General features: G+C 35.7%; 1 pseudogene; it reads right to left on the bottom strand.

The window, feature by feature from the left end:
- Positions 1-6,710: 6,710 nt before the first annotated feature.
- On the bottom strand, positions 6,711-16,160 carry LOC121392050 (annotated as a pseudogene).
- Between the last annotated feature and the right edge of the window lie 853 nt (positions 16,161-17,013).

The following is a 17,013-nucleotide window of genomic DNA, read 5'->3' as shown; positions in this document are numbered from 1 at the left end:
GTATGAGAGATAGAGTAAAAGGACAGAAAGTTGGGAGTAATTGAGTTTAAAAAATTGATTCATATGTTATGGTACCTTAAGTGAGTAAATTAAGTATATCCCCTATTAATTTGTCTCACAAGAATTCATAATCTATCCTTTGGAAGTATTTTGGGTAATTGGATCGTCCTGTATCTAATGCTATTACAGACAACCTGGCCACTATAATCCAGTGTTTCATATGACTCAATATTACAATAGAAAATAGCTCACAAATCAGATGTCAAACCAAAATTATTTTCAGCCCAAAGAAACACAAAAGCAAAACATGGAAGCAGAAAAGAAAGAAAACTCCTCAACTAATTAAGTCACTAACACATGCCACCAAATTGTTCAAAACATGTGTACAAACTCCTGCCAGGGCTTCCCTAGTTGATCTTGCAGTATGTTTTTTTTTCTATGTTTACTTATACAATTCCTGAACAACTGACATCAAAGATCAATAATATCAAGGAGAGAAAGTGACACGAAAACAAGTCTGATAGAACAAAGTCTGCACAAGACAGGAATTGATAAAGCCAGAACAGCTACAACACTAGTACTGTATGTCCAGTTCAACATAGATATTAAAGTGTCTATGAGTTCAAGTTGATGTGACAAACAAACTCAGGTATCAATCCTAATACATATACCACAATTTAAGTTCTATCAGTTATTCAGTGACAATGTCTTTTTGTTCTCTCTTTAGATAAGTTTCTACTAGTCATGCACTCACAACTGGATGATAATACTACTACATTAATTATAATGATCAGTCACATCCTCTCAAACATTTCTCCTCCCACATGTCCATATAAATGCCCATCTCGGGAACTGCATGTCATAAGACATCCAAACTGGGTCCTTGAGACTCCTTGGATTGTCTGTTAATAATATTAATATTATTATTATTAATAATAAACCAAATACATGCTTATCTCAAGAAAAAGCCAAGCAGTTCTATCTTCTCTACCTCCTCTTTTCCTCAATTCTACTGTGATTGAATGTGTCTACTCTTATAAATATCTAGGAATTGTCTAGTGATCTAAGTGTCTTTCAATTATAGCATACGCTATAATTAATAAAAAGCAAGTGGGCGTGCCCGAGGGGTGTGGCTAGTTAGTAACTGATTTAATAACGTGACATGTATAGTACCTGCTAGTGACTTTTAATTGAAAATAGTGCTATAAGGTAAGCTTCATAAATAATGGGTTTCTATTTGTTTAACTTGTGGTTGTATTAGTAGATTTACGTTCTCTTTCTTGCAGTTTGTCTTTGTATACGTATAACATACATACTATTGTTTGTGGTTGATATTACAGATTGTTTTAGTGATAAGAGATGAATAGGTCTTGACCTCTGGTAATTCAACTCTGTGTGGATGACCTCTTGGGCTAATCATATTTTTATATTCTCTCTGTTTGTTTTATTAAACCTCTATCAATAATAGATTACCTTTGGTGTTCAGGATAGTTTTTTTAAAAGTTCTCATTGTGTATCACATTTATTAATACTAGTTTATGATATAAGATTGATTTCTAGTTGAATATAGTACTTCCAGGACATGTAATCTGTATTGATGGCTAATGAACCAGACCCCCTATTTGAAGCTATATAGACACCAACTTGATTCATTGTCTAAGTTTTTAATGACAAACAATAGTTAATTCTGTGTCGGAGTATCACTATACTAACACTGGATGCTTTTATAGTATCACATATATAAACTGTAGTTGAAAGTATGTGTTTATTTGAAATGTTTACTACCTTTTTAAGGTTTCCTAATCTTATCAATGTTGACTTGTTAACATTGTTAACTATTCTATATGTACATAATAGTCTATAATATGGAGTGTAGTAATCTATTTATATAATATGATTGTAGCTATCATATATCACCAGTGACTAAATGTGATATTCTAGATAGTTTTTTGTATTAGCTTTTGCTGTACCAGTTAAAAATTCAACTCCCTGTAGTGTATGAGTGTAAGAATGCATGTGGGATTTTTGTCATTCTAAAAATTAAATGTTTGGTATAGTTAACAATTAAGGGAATGTTGTGTTGTTATCATAGTAGTAGTATTAACCTTGAATAAGAATGTATACATTTACTCGCAATGACATACTTTAACCTCATGACTAAACATGATACTTCTTCCTCTTTAGTCATGCCCTTTACCTAATATAGGCAACAAAGCATGCTAATCAGTATGTGATTGTTTTCTTTTGTCTACTCACTCTACTGAAGTAATATTGGATTGATGGAACTATGACATTATAAGGAAGTGTCCTTTTTAATGTATAATGACAGAATATCTTTGTTTTAATTTTGCTAACATTACTATAGTACATACACTATACATATAGTAACTGTATGTAGTATAGTGACATAACATCTGAAATGTCTGTAGCATTTTTATGAAAGCCAAACTTATATTTGCGTATATAATATACGCAAAAATGTTTGATTTTTTTAAATGTTTTTTTTTTTTATTTCATGTAGATATGAACAAAAGCTTCTGTATTTATTTATTCACCGTGCTGATAGTATGTGTTCATTGTGGAACATTTCATGTGGATTATTGTGAATCAAATAGTAAGTCAATTCTCTGAATGTTATGATTATAGTATTATTTTTTCCTGATTAATGTCAAGCTATTATCAAAATAAATTGACTTTTCCGTCAGAAAACTCCATAGTGAAATAGTGAAGATAGTTTTATATTTTATAAAATGAGTTAGATGGTTCTAGTGAAGTCATAAACAAAGATTTGCTTTGTTAAGTAAAGTAAACACAATGTAATAGTATTGATGTTTAGATTTTGGACTGAAATGAGAGGGTCTGTTTTTTATAAAAAGTTATACAATGTGTCCATGATATGTTATGTTGAATTAATAAAGCCAAGTAAGGGTTTTTTTAAATCCACAACTGTTTTTAATTTATTCTATAACTATAATTACTAACTGTCCTGTTTTATGTGTTTTGGGAAAGTACTGGCTATTTGTAAGAAATTGTTATCATAATATGTAATCCTCAGGAAGAGAAATAATATTTGCACTTGTGTCCATTAGCCAATTCGTTGAATTAATCTTGTCATTTTTTAAATTCCTGTTCACTATGTATCTATTTTATCCAATGTTGATCCATTCATGTATTTTGTATACATTTAACATCTTTTCATTTATAGATATTACACACTATTATATTGCCAATGATAATCATATGGCAAACTTACAATGTGATACTAGTAAAGCTGTATTAGATGACACCTTTAAATGGAAATTAAAAAGACCAAACAATACCATGGAAATGTTATCTGAAACTGGTCCAGTTATAAAATAACAAATGTAAGAACTTCTGATGAAGGTTCATATTCCTGTACTTTTAATACAACTGCGGACCAAGGTGTACCAGGAGACAATACTCTATGTCTAATAACACTAGGTATACAACCTTTCCTTTTTTCTTTTTTTCTTTCTTTAATCCCTCTTTTCTGTTTTCTGTCCTTTCTCCTCCAAGTCAGTGTAGATGGTTTGGAAGTTAAACATTTTTTCTTTCTTTAGCCCTTCCTGTTCCCAATTTCTATATTGACAACACCACTGTAGGCAGTGATACTACATTCAATATTAACATAAAACTATAACATGACTGGTAGTACTGAGGCTGTTTTGCCTGTGTCTCGTGTTCGAATTACAAAAAGCAATGGTGATAGAGTTGTGTGTACTTCCACTATTTCTACTCCAACTAAAGACAATGTTGCATCTTGTATTTCAAACAATATGGTATGTTGGATAATAGACTGAGTTTAAGACAAGAAAACTCATACATTGAATCATTTGAGGTTATTCTACGTAATGTTAGTAATTCTGATGAAGGTGACTATACTCTAAGTGTTGAAGCTACTTTTAGTACTTCAAATACAGTAGTACAATTCACATATTCATCAACATTGAGTAAAATAGCAACTCTAATTATATATTCAAGTAAGTAATATATTATAATGGAAGTGACATGTATTAAAATATAATCTTAACTCTTTAGTTAATTTATTTGTAAATTGGTTACCATAATTGCTATTGCTTGGCAATATATGTTTTACATGTACAAATTTCTTTTGGAGCTTACTTACTTGTTAAAGCCTCTCTCTCTATGTATATACATATAATAGACATTTTGAACCTTAACAAGTATCAACAGGGGCAATACAGGGGCAAGTTAGTACAGTATGAATTACAACAGGTTTTCCTTAATCCAGAGTTTCTTTATGAGCTGTTTGTCACTGTATACATATCTTTTTTTATAATTATCTATTTGATTTCTTAACCTTTTTAGTACAACCAACTAGCAGTATGGTGTCATCAACAGAGCCAAGTATGTCACATGATATGTCACATGATGGTAAATAATTGCATGACTTATGGAAGTGTTATACATGCAATGCAGGCCAAATACTTATGACTATCATTTGAATGACTAGTTTTATTTTGTGAAAATGTAGTATGTATTGTAAGTACATAATACAAATGATGTTTAAATTACTTAGGTAATTCAATGTATACGACATCTTCTAATGGTAGTCCATCTACCACATCTTCAAGTGCTAGTCCATCTACCTCAACTGACTTAAAATCAGTGACAGAGTCAATCGATAGTCCTACACCTACTGCTCCGAATATAGCTAACAGTGAGTTAATTATGTGATCAATATAACTATTATTAATTGTTGAATTTTTATAGTGAATGCAGTTATAATTACTGGTTCAGCCATAGGAGTTTTAATAGCTCTAGTAGTTATTATTGTTATTGTTGCTATTGTTCTCTTCATTATGAAACAAGAACGGGCAGGTACCTTCAAGTTAAATGGCAATAAAAAAACAGGAGGTGATGATGAAACTGTCACTCCACATACTGGCGGTGATATTGAGTTACCGATAAAAGGAATGTCAGAAATAAAACTTGTTTAATTTTCCTTCGAATTATGTATTTTATGTGTGTGTGTCTATAATAATAATTAATTATTAATTGCTTTTTAATCAAGTGTCGTGAGGTAGGTGTGTCCCAGGGTGTGGTTTTGTATTCGAGATGAGGTGGTATTATGAGATATGGAGTTCGAAGCAAACAACTGTGACGAAGAAACAACAGATGCAACGAATAAAAACACGAACAGTAAAGGTAAGATTACAGCAAATACTGACGTGGAGCAAATAAAATTGGAGAACCAAACTACTAACAACTTTACGCAAGTCTATTACATGAATATGAGGAGGACGCGACATCAACTTGCCGAAGCGAGACTGCACATTGACCGTCTTAGATTGGGTGCTAATGTAGACATACACAAGCATTACATACTAAATCACAACACAGTAGAAAATGCCACTATTCGACCGAGAATATCTGCTATCGTTGACTGCAATACACTTCCAACAATAACTCTACCTCTTCCAGCAACAAGATTAATAGCAAATACCATTGTTAATGACAAACATGTTTGTAAAGCAGCAATGATGACAGAAAATGGAACACAGTGTTATCAGGGACATTACCACAAGTGAAGATGAAGATGATACTATAATAGAACCTCACAATACTAGTGAAAATCTACAGCAGATCGCAAAACTTCAACATCGACTAGCTGCATTGCATGACAAAACAAAAGATAGCGACATTTCCCTTGATGATATTTATTCTGAACTGATCGATTTACATCAGCTACACCAAGACCTAGCTAGCAATGTAAACAGCTGGAAAGAGACAAATGGAAACGATGATGATGACAATAAGATGGTTGAAGATGAGGTACAGTTTTTATCTTTTAATACTCTCAGACTATATATTGTTACAGCTAATAAAATTGGCTCAACAATTACAAGAGTTCACTGGGCTCTTGAAATTGAAATCTCAACAGTTAATACAAGCATCCCAAGACAAGAAAAGGTTTGATGATGTAATAATGTTACCTTGCCAACAAATAATATATTATTATTATAGTGAAGAATTTACTTGTTGTATGATTACTTTTTTCTTTCTAATTTGCAAATTGTCAGTTTTTCTATATTCACACTCGATGTGTCTATTCCACCATTTATCACCAGTAATTAATAGAATGTGTTATTAATTTATTATCACTAACCTAATAAGTAATGATTATTAACACTATAGAAGGCAAGGCAATACCTTGTTTCATTTGTCAACAAACTGTTTTGTTGGTAATATAACCTATTTTTGCTAATCCCTAAACTCTAAAATTGCAAAAAAAATGCTAACAAGAAAAAATATGTCTCAATTATAAGCTGATTACTCAAAACTTTTGTTCTTGTCTCATTTTAGGGAAAACACTGAATTGTCTTTGCAGAGCAATACAGCTAGTGATTCTAATCTTGAGGTAATACAATGACTTTACAGAAGATGTTGTGATGCATCCTTCATATTATAGATACATGGATGTAATCATGAAGTCCCAGCTCATTTTTTCATAGCAACCAAAAGCAACACTCAATCGCTTACATCTGATTTCACTGAATCAAATGCATCCTCAGCAAATTCTTTAACTCTCCAAAAACACATCAAATGTACATACCTGAAGATATTGAGAACACCTTCAAAACTGAGATATCATATCATGAGCCTCAGACTATCAGTCCTTCCTGTTACACTCATGCCCATATTAGACCCCAGACTAGTAGTCAGACTCAAACCAGATGAATGCTCATAGTCCTTCCTATCAGACTCATACCCATATCAACCCTCAGACTGGTAATCCTTCCTATTGGGATCATACCAATACTGAGTGTCAGACCAGTAATCCTTCTAATCAGACATATACTCATATGGAACGACATATGTCCAGTCCCTCCTATCAGACTCATAGTAGTCAGTCTCATACCCATACCAAGCCTCAGACTGGCTATCAACCTCATAGTAGTCAGACTCAAACCTTTATGGAGCCTCAGACTGGTAATCCATCCCATGAGACACATACCCATACAAAGCCTCATGGTCTTTCCAATCAAAATTGTACCCATATGAGGCCTCATAGTCTTTCCAATCAGACTCATACCTCTACTGAGCCTCAGACTCACAGTACTTCCAATCAGATTTATACCCATACCAATCCGCAGACCAACAGTCCTTCCTGTCATCATACTGAGCCTCAGATTCGCAATCCTTCCTATCAGATTTGTACTCACACTGAAGGGCATCAGACTGGTAGTCCTCCCTATCAGACTCATACTCATATGGAACCTCAACCTCAGTGTAGTAGTCCTCTCTACCAGACTCATACTCATGCAAATCCTCAGTCTGATAGTCTTCCCTATCAGACTCGTACTCATATGGAACCTCAATCTGGTAGTCCTCCTATCAGACTCATTCTCATATGGAACCTCAGTGTAGTAGTCCTCTCTATCAGAATCATACTCATGCAAATCCTCAGTCTGATAGTCCTCCCTATCAGACTCGTACTCATATGGAACCTCAATCTGGTAGTCCTCCCTATCAGACTCATTCTCATATGGAACCTCAGTGTAGTAGTCCTCTCTACCAGACTCATACTCATGCAAATCTTCAGTCTGATAGTCCTCCCTATCAGACTCGTACTCATATGGAACCTCAATCTGGTAGTCCTCCCTATCAGACTCATTCTCATATGGAACCTCAGTGTAGTAGTCCTCTCTACCAGACTCATACTCATGCAAATCCTCAGTCTGATAGTCCTCCCTATCAGACTCATTCTCATACGGAACCTCAGTGTAGTAGTCCTCTCTACCAGACTCATACTCATGCAAATCTTCAGTCTGATAGTCCTCCCTATCAGACTCGTACTCATATAGAACCTCAACCTCAGTGTAGTAGTCCTCTCTATCAGACTCATACTCATGCAAATCCTCAGTCTGATAGTCCTCCCTATCAGACTCGTACTCATATGGAACCTCAATCTGGTAGTCCTCCCTATCAGACTCATTCTCATATGGAACCTCAGTGTAGTAGTCCACTCTACCAGACTCATACTCATGCAAATCCTCAGTCTGATAGTCCTCCCTATCAGACTCGTACTCATATGGAACCTCAACCTCAGTGTAGTAGTCCTCTCTATCAGACTCATACTCATGCAAATCCTCAGTCTGATAGTCCTCCCTGTCAGACTTGTACTCATATGGAACCTCAATCTGGTAGTCCTCCTTGGACTCACAGTCCCTTCTATCAGACTCGTACCTATGTGAAGCCTCAGACCAATACCACTAGTAGAGCAGATGCGCAGACGCTCTCAGTGCCATGACTCCACTGATGATCCCAGTTACCTTAGCAACCACAAACAAATGGCTACCATCTCCAGAGGTTTATTATTCATCTGCACATGTCAATACCAATATACAACCATCTTCTCCTATTAAGACACTTCCAGTTCAAAACAATGCTACTAATAGTTTCTTCCTTACTTGTAGGGACAGGCCTGTATTCTTCTCCTCAGTCAACCTGTACTATGACTAATTCAAAAATTCATCAATCTGATCATACTTCTCAGGGACCAGTGGTACAACGACCACAAAACATACATCCTATGACTGTAAACCCTTCAATACAGATTCCAACTCTCAACTCAGTTAACAATATTCCAGTACCACAGGCACATAATCCTTCAAATATGGCAGATTTACAGCATCAAATACTTAGAACAGAAGTTAATCCATCTTTACAGAAACCTATAGCACCTAACCATGTCTCAGTAGGTCCTACCACAACACCTTTTAATGATATCTCAACTGCTAGTTTTTCACAACAGTTTAAAGCACCTAGCCATGTCTCAGTAGGTCCTACCACAACACTTTTTAATGATATCTCAACTGCTAGTTTTTCACAACAGTTTAAAGCACCTAACCATGTCTCAGTAGGTCCTACCACAACACCTTTAATGATATCTCAACTGCTAGTTTTTCACAACAGTTTAAAGAACCTAACCATGTCTCAGTAGGTCCTACCACAACATCTTTTAATGATATCTCAACTGCTAGTTTTTCACAACAGTTTAAAGCACCTAACCATGTCTCAGTAGGTCCTACCACAACATCTTTTAATGATATCTCAACTGCTAGTTTTTCACAACAGTTTAAAGAACCTAAACCATGTCTCAGTAGGTCCTACCACAACACCTTTTAATGATATCTCAACTGCTAGTTTTTCAAACAGTTTAAAGCACTAAACCATGTCTCAGTAGGTCCTACCACAACACCTTTTAATGATATCTTGACTGCTAGTTTTTTCACAACAGTTTAAAGCACCTAGCCATGTCTCAGTAGGTCCTACCACAACACCTTTTAATGATATCTCAACTGCTAGTTTTTCAAAACAGTTTAAAGCACCTAACCATGTCTCAGTAGGTCCTACCACAACATCTTTTAATGATATCTCAACTGCTGTTTTTTCACAACAGTTTAAAGAACCTAACCATGTCTCAGTAGGTCCTACTACAACACCTTTTAATGATATCTCGACTGCTAGTTTTTCACAACAGTTTAAAGCACCTAACCATGTCTCAGTAGGTCCTACCACAACACCTTTTAATGATATCTTGACTGCTAGTTTTTCACAACAGTTTAAAGCACCTAGCCATGTCTCAGTAGGTCCTACCACAACACCTTTTAATGATATCTCAACTGCTAGTTTTTCAAAACAGTTTAAAGCACCTAACCATGTCTCAGTAGGTCCTACCACAACATCTTTTAATGATATCTCAACTGCTAGTTTTCACAACAGTTTAAAGAACTAACCATGTCTCAGTAGGTCCTATACAACACCTTTTAATGATATCTCGACTGCTAGTTTTTCACAACAGTTTAAAGCACCTAACCATGTCTCAGTAGGTCCTACCACAACACCTTTTAATGATATCTTGACTGCTAGTTTTTCACAACAGTTTAAAGCACCTAGCCATGTCTCAGTAGGTCCTACCACAACACCTTTAATGATATCTCAACTGCTAGTTTTTCAAAACAGTTTAAAGCACCTAACCATGTCTCAGTAGGTCCTACCACAACATCTTTAATGATATCTCAACTGCTAGTTTTTCACAACAGTTTAAAGAACCTAACCATGTCTCAGTAGGTCCTACCACAACATCTTTTAATGATATCTCAACTGCTAGTTTTTCACAACAGTTTAAAGCACCTAACCATGTCTCGTATGTCCTACCACAACACCTTTAATGATATCTTGACTGCTAGTTTTTCACAACAACAGTTTAAAGCACCTAACCAAGTCTCGGTAGTTCCTATCACAACACCTTTTAATGATATCTCAAATGATACTTTTTCACAACAGTTTAAACCTCAATCTGCTCACAATTTACAACCTCAACAACATCCTACACCAATCATCTCTTCTATGCAGACGCCAATGCATTATATACCAACAACAGATCAGTTACATTCTTCTTTACCAGCGCCTGTTACTACGATGTACCTACCACCATACAGTGCACCCATCACTGCAGCTTCAGTATCCTTTTCTGGCACGTCTAAACATCACAAGCCGTTACGACCTTCATCGCTGCCTCACAATTCAATGGATAATCTTCATTCACTGTACAATACTCCTTCTATCAATGATATGTACCAAGAACAACCTATGTATACTAGTAATGCTCAGTCACATGACAAGTCACATGACAGATTTCCACTGTCTGTTCATACTAGCAGCAATCAAAGGTTGACTGAACTTACGAAATCTTGTTACCCCTCTCTTTCAGGGATAGATGTAAGTAATCAAAGAACTGTTTATCCCTCAGATGCTTCCTAGCATAATGGCTATACATCAAAAACCAAGTAACACTCAACCATTTTTAGTGCAAGAAGCTCTAACCAAGGAAATCACACAAATGATGATAGCACTATGAGAAGTACACCTGTTGATACTCCTCGAAGTTCCATCAATTAACTAAAAATCAGAGAGCAGTACATAGTACTTCAAAACCAACAGGTTATGACAGACAAAAAAAGGATCATCTTCTAACATAGTGTCACCATCATCTGTGGAAAGGCTCCTCGTCATCGCATAGTACCATTTGAAAAAGAAACCAGTGACTTCTCAATCATTACATTATGACATTGACTCTGACAGCAGTGGATCAACTGATCACAAATTAGGACCAGAAAGAACACGAACAAAACATAGACATCCAAAAGATGAGAAAGGCAAGCCGGCTATAATCGCAGAGCTCAAAAGGGTAAATCAACCATCTCTAAACCTAAAGAAAGACCCTCTACAACCTCTTTAGAAAATACAAAGACTCTAAAGAGAGTTCTACCACATATTCCTTCTCCTCCACGACCTGAGAGCTTCAAGACTAGTCAACAAAATTGCCAGATCAAAAAAATAAAGGTAAGTTAATGAAATAATTACTTTAAGTATAACAATCATTTATCTACAGGCTTGATACCAGTTCAGCACCACTTTGCAACAGAGATGGACAGTGGGTTTGTAGAATCAGAGGACACAAGACATCAACAGAATCCATCTCCACTTGTCTACCCGGGTGATACCTATCAAATCTGTGTTGAGTAGTGAGGATGAAAATCATCACTCAATTGATCATGAAGAGACAGGAGGGACACTGATGTATCTAGTGTGGCATCCTCAAAAGCAAGTCATAATACAGTGTAAGTAATATCTAATGTATGAGATATTGTGTACTATTGCTTCCTTCTAGAGCTGCCATTGATTCTCTGCGACAAGATTTTGTCAATTTAAAAGAAGAATTACAAAGTATTATGCAAAAACCAGACACGCAAGAGGTAAGCAAGTCCTTAAGGATTGATAATTCTGAGCCTGAACAACAGTATAAAACTGGAAAGGTATCAACTCCTTTACAATTGTCAAAACCAGCTCATAAAAGACATCGAGGAGAGAAAGTGACATTAAACAAGTCTCATAGAAAACGTCTGCACAAGAGAGGTGTTGATAAAGCCATTACTGCCTGTCCAGTTCAACATGACAAAGAAACTCAAGCATCATTTCTTAATACATCCCACACTCACAAACACATCAAATAGAATTTCGATCTAAAGATCAACCTCAAAAAATTATTCATCGTTACAAACTATAATTCGTTCCTCTTCATCACTTGAGTCATTATCTTCTTCAATAGAGACAACATTAAATCAAGATAGTTCTGTTACTAGTCTAAGTACTATAGTTACTCCCAGTGAGAAAGCACACAGCCAAAAAATATTGGCAGCAGTACAGTGAGAGTGAAGATAGCATTGTCAGGGGATCAAAATACACAGAAACTAGCAACAATGGGGAGTAGATTATCTAGTGAAAATTCTGACAATGAACATAAAGGTAACTCCAAGTACCAATTTAGGTCATCGTCCAGGAAAACCCCCACAGATACTGACCACTTTACGATTCATCACCTCATCATTATATGGAAGATACTGAACAAACAATTTGTTATCACTACCTCAGAGACCAAAACCAAAACATAAAGAATTTCATAAATCCAGACCAAATTCCTCAGGAACACATATATTAGAATCAACACCTACAACAATGCGTACAAGAAAATCACATATAATGTCAGACCTATACCACCTCATTCCAATATACCAAAATCCTCCTCACATTTATTGTAATAACAACAAGAGACACACCCACTTCTCAGTCCCTCATAATGAAGATCATAATCATTGTGATACATGCTACCCTCATCCTACAAATCTTACTAGAAGTTATCTAATATATCTGAACTTCATACCAGAGAAAATAGAAACCAGCCACAAAGAACAATAATTCTTGAAACATTACCTTTTTCAAGTATAGCTAAAGTGGTAGATACTAACAGCAGAGACCAATTACCAATAGTATCATTTGATGAACAAACCAGAGACCAGTTACCAGTAGTAGAGTTGATGAACAAACAGGAGACACATTACCAGTAGTAGCATTTGATGAACATACAAAGGTAATAAAGGTATTTAGAATACAATGTCAGAACTTTTATACATCAATTACTATACACAGTTATACATAGTAATACTATAATCTGCTAATTATAAAGGTTGTGTTACTTTCTATAGGTAATCCTGGATACAGTGAGTTTAGACGAGGCAGAGGAATTAGCTGTAAAGCTAAAGAGATCTTCTGAGCGAATTAATAGAAATCTCAGAGACAAAATGTCACTTTCAAATTAATTTTTTAGTTAACAATAATTCTTTGGAAATAGCAATTATATGTAGCTTTCCAAAAAAAAAGTATTGCAAAGAAATGTCAATAAACCAGCTAAGACAACCAGTTTAATAAACTGGTTATAGTAAATAATGAGATTAAAAAAATGGAACCAAATAAAATAATAATAATAAACCAGCCAAAATGTGAAATACAACCAGTTTGCAAAACTGGTTATAAATACCTGTTTAGTAAACTAATAGTGTTACTATATTATATTTATTATTAGCCTGTTAAAGTTAATACTCCTACACCACAACCTAAACGCCTATAGTTCATGGAAACAAGCAGGTTTCCATTGGTGTTCATTGATGTCCAACCACTCAACACTCTTAAGATAACTGCTCCCATTAAATCCACCGACAGCATATAGCTTACTATTGAGGACACACATCCCTAATCCACTCCGTCTCTCGTTCATGGCTACCACTGAATACCAGTGATTCATACGAGGTTCATACCTGTAGTGGTAAATGGGGTTTTAATAAATATATTGGATGATTGAATGTGGCCCAATTCAGGAAACAAATACTAAAATTTTGACTGAACACTATATGTACACAGTTACTATGTGAACATTTTATATATTTTTTTTGCCACTTGCCAAATTTGGTAACTAATGATTGGTCTTTCTGGGACCAACTTTTATAAAAATGCCCCATTTAACAAAGGCTTTCCTTGAAAATAAAATATGGTTTCCTAAGTTGGGTCACATATAAAGACATTTCACTATTAACACTTAGCCATTTAACTGACCACAAACCTTAAACATATTTAGTTAAGGACTCCTATTAGTGAAGTAATGGTTTGCAAACATGAAGTCAAATAATATTAACACTACTACTTCATATAATACAATGGTAGATAGTAGCTAGGTGATTGTAATAATATGGGAGTGAACAATGTTTACATATAAGGAGTTCCAATATCGTAACATATACCAGATAAGTTTTGAATACCAGACAATTAATTCTGTTAATATAATATGCTAGATCAGATATAGGGGAGTAAAGAATCTTTACAAATAGTAGAAGGAGTGTCAAACATTGCTTTGAATACCAAACAATCGACTGTATTAACATAACATATTAGATCACTAACTCGTTCACACAACACCTACTCCCAGGAGAAGAGAGCAATATACAACACAACCTAACACATTATTGTATCTAGAGACACTACATAGTTTATAGTCTGAAGAGACATAAATTGTACAACATGTTACAGAGGACTCCTCCACTCTGTGTTTTGATTGTACATGTTCTTTTGTTGTTTACAAATTAATGTACAACTAACATCTGTTTACATGTACACATATTACATGAAATAACAAACACCACTACACAAAAATATACATGTACAAACTTCTAGTGCATATATTATGATGTAATTCTGCTTACCTTTCTACACTGCTCAATTCAAAGTTATCATCTCGTCCTCCAACAGCGTACAAAGCATTGTCAATGACTGCCACACCCAAATGTTTACGTTTAACTTGCATTGAAGCAACATGAGTCCACAGATTGGTCTTAGGATCATATCTAAAGTACTATGGTCACATGACAGTCACATGACTTGTCATTATTACCTTTCTACTGTATTGAGTGGTGACATGCCATTAGAACCACCAACTGCATACAAACAGCCGTCCAATACACACCAATAGCCACGCCCAATCTTTGTGTATTCATAGAACACACTTGAGACCAACGATTAGTAGCTGGATCATAACTATTAATAATACTATAATAACAGGGATATACCCATAACAAAACTCACCATTCAACTAAGTTCAGACAAGAAATCCCATCCTGTCCACCTACAGCATATATCTGGCCGCTGAGGACAGCCACACCCACACTAGTACGACATGCACTAGTAGGAGCTATATTAGAACTCCAATGATCAGTCCGTGGGTCATATCTTTCAATACTATTGAGATAGCTATTGCCGTCATGGCCACCGATTGCATATATAAAGTTATCTAAGGACTGCAATGCCAACACCACATCTTTTTTTATTCATATTTGCCATTGGTTTCCACTCATTTGACAACAAGTCATAACGCTCTACCATGCTAATAGCATCTCCGTTACACCACCCTCCTACAGCAAACAGTGTCTCGTTACTTTTCATTGGTTTACGAGGACGTGTACGTGGTCCACTTAACTTTGATCTTTGTTCAGGAAGAAGAAGGTAGTCTTTTGCTTCATCAACGAGATCACGACATGCCTCAATCTGACGAATAAGGGGCTCTGTGCCAATTTTGGAGACTAAATAGTTTCTTTCACTAGTGGTAGACGAACATGTTCTAGGACGGTTGCCAAATGTCGTTTTCGTATATCGATATCATGTCTTACCCATTTCATGACCGATTCAAATACTTGCTCTTCACTCTGAACATTGAGCTCTTCACTCTGTAACAAATCTACTAATTTTCAACAGTTAATTCCAGAAATTCATCTCCTTCTAAACACTTCAAGGTAATGCTGTTGTGCATAAATATCTGCTGCCTCACGAAGTTCTACGCAAGCATGAGTGTCTGCAAAAGCTCTCATACCAAGACAATTTGACGAACAGATCTGGTTCTTTAAGAAATCGCAACAAACATCTTTGACCCAGTTCAGTTGAAGCAGACAAGCTGCAGGGAGTAACTCTTGTACATTATCCTCGTTGACAATGATTGTAGCTGTGTAACAGTAGTTTAAAAATAGTGTCCATTATATGAGACTGGTACATCGTGAATGGCCACCAACGACTTACACGTCTCTTCCATGTCTCCACAGAACATAGCATGGAAGTAAGGACTACAGCTTGCTAAGACTGCTCTGTGAAACGTGAAAACGAGAGCCATCAGCTTCAATGACCACATCGCATAACTTTTATCTTTTCTCAAGGAACACAGCCCATTTAGACATTGGAATGGATGACTACTATTAGTAAGCATCATTTGCTCTTCTAGGAAGGTAAAAAAATAAAGACTGGCTGTTGAACAGCTACCAGTACCTGGCTCTTGGGTGTGGAGCGAATTTGATAGTCTCGTCCCCACCCGGACAAGCGCCCCGCCCAAGGGCAGGGGACGAGGTTAATTAAGTGAGTGAGTGGACACCGTTATATACCGTTGTCATGACAATAATAACAACATGGCTGGAGGTGTGTTCCATTTTATTGAAGAGGGTAACGACTTAAATGGTTTCAATCAGTTGGTTGGAGGAAGGCTGTGATTTAACATTGAGAAACAAGGATGGAAAAACTGCTCTAGAGTTAGCTGTTCTGCTAGGAAGAAGAGACTTTGTCACGTGTTTATTACAAAAAGAAGCCAATGTTAATGCTGCAAATAGTACAGGTATGTCAATAAGTATGTCTTAATAATGGTTTTATTCTGATATAGGGTACACTCTGTTGCATATTGGAGCAAGTGGGGTTCATGTTGAGTGCATTAAAGTACTTGTTGAAGAGGGTGCTGATTACAATGTGAAAACACGACACAAAGAGACAGCTAAGGACATCGCAATTAGATATGGTCAGGATCATTGTGTCACGTACTTAGAGTGTACAGGTTAGAAGATATGTTAGTATTTGTAAAGTTATACCACATTGACTCACTTATAACAGTGTATTATTGATGTTCACTACATCGATAATACTAATGTCATTTATCACAGTGACCTAGGATAGCTACCATTAAATAATACTTACCATTGTTACTTATTGGTTCACAGAAGCACGAACACATTACTGCAATTAGCCATCAGCCAAGCCAGGGAAACA

Source organism: Gigantopelta aegis, unplaced genomic scaffold (genome assembly GCF_016097555.1).
Source record: "Gigantopelta aegis isolate Gae_Host unplaced genomic scaffold, Gae_host_genome ctg3331_pilon_pilon, whole genome shotgun sequence".
Classification (NCBI taxonomy): domain Eukaryota; kingdom Metazoa; phylum Mollusca; class Gastropoda; order Neomphalida; family Peltospiridae; genus Gigantopelta; species Gigantopelta aegis.
This window is presented reverse-complemented; position numbering and strand designations above follow the sequence as displayed.